Here is a 1701-nt window from a genome sequence, read left to right as displayed (position 1 = left end):
TATGGAATGGCTTGTTGCATATACAAATTGGGCTTTCAGTTCTGTGAACACTCCTGGTTTTATAGTTACTTCTTTGAAGAGAAAAAGACTGCAGTCAGTAGGGGGAATCTCATTCCACCCAGTCAAATTTTCAACTCGGATGGCCGGAGATCATGAACAACTCATTCTATTTATGCTGAAAGTTGCTTGTTTATGCAAATGTCTGATATTTAGACCTTTCTTTTCCATTCTGGGAACATTAGAAAGGGAGATAGGCTGCTTGCCTCATTTGGATCTTTTTATCACATCAACTAGCGGTAGCTTTTCTTACATGTGTTTACTTTGGTCAGTACTTGAGTGATGGCAAAGGGACAGTTCCTATAAGGAAACAAATTACCTTTGTCTTCATGAAGGTAGTATACAGCTGTTTCTTTTGGCTACCAAAGAAAGGGTCTCATGATGTTAAAAAGTGTTAGGAGACTGTGAAGTTAAAAGTAGTACATGCATAGCTCAATACCATTTATGGGTGCTTTTTTGCAGTCTGTTTTTCTGCAGTGGACTTTAAAGACTTACTACTTGCTGTAAAGCCACAATTCAGTAAGTTTTGTCTGAAAGGTATGATCCTGATAAAACTCTATTGGTAGCCCCTGATGTGTGATTGAAGAACTGTCTGTTGTGCTATGATAAACAGCTGTGCTTTGCTGTGCCTGCTGCCTTTAAACTCTTTTCATCATACTGAATCTTTTACATTTGTAGCAAACTTGAATGACTTAATACTTTTTTGGGTCAGTGATCTGGGAGAAGACTAAAGAATTGCAAAATAATCCAAGTTTAATAAGCACTAGTCACCTAAGCATGTAAAACCTGGCTTTCTAGATATTTTACTCCAGTACCTCTTTTTCCTGCATGTTGTAAATTTTGCTTTGTATCCCTTCTGGACCTCCAGCCAAGGTTGTGTCCTTATAGATATCATTGCTCTAGTTATGAATCTGCAGACATGGAGAGAAGTGAAAATGTGACTGATGTCTTTTCTGGCTTTTTTTGTGATGCAGCAGGTGGCCCTGACACTCCTTTAAACAAACAGACCTGGGCTTTTAAAATTTTTCAGTCAAAAAGCAAGGTTGTTGCTTGTCATTCTTGTTTCCTTTCTCAAAACAGTAAGTGGGAGGACTCCTTTTTGGCATGCTTTTCAGCATTCCTCTTATTTCTTAGTGCCCTTCTCTGCCTGCTTAAAGCCGTGTTGACTAAGGAAGCTCCATAGCCATGTCTGTAACAGTACGATGATGGGACATATGGTGAGATGAGGGGTTTGTGCTGGCTTGATCCTTCCCTTTCACTGGTGAGATGGTAAGAGTTGTCTGAAGTGGTTTCTGTGATAGGTGCATCTGAACATTGGTGTGGGAGGCTGCCTGAACCTTTTTAATTAGTAAGATCTGGCGGTAAAGCTTTATACTGTCAAGTTCTATATATAAATAAAATTGAGAGGGATTGATTCTGCTGTGCTTTCTTGGTAATTAGGACAGCCACACTTCAGTTAGATATTTGATATGGATTCAGACAGAAAATTCCATGCTAACTGCAACAAGTCTGTAGCAGAAGATCATTTATTCCTGTGACCTCCAATAGAAGAGCATTCTTAAATGAGCCATCACCGGGAGGGAGGCACCTAGGCCTCTACATGATGCTAATTGTATTAGTAACGTCTGGGGGCACTGTAAACTC

Source organism: Falco punctatus (genome assembly GCF_963210335.1).
Source record: "Falco punctatus genome assembly, chromosome: 8".
NCBI classification, from domain to species: domain Eukaryota; kingdom Metazoa; phylum Chordata; class Aves; order Falconiformes; family Falconidae; genus Falco; species Falco punctatus.
Note: the sequence above shows the minus strand (reverse complement) of the source record.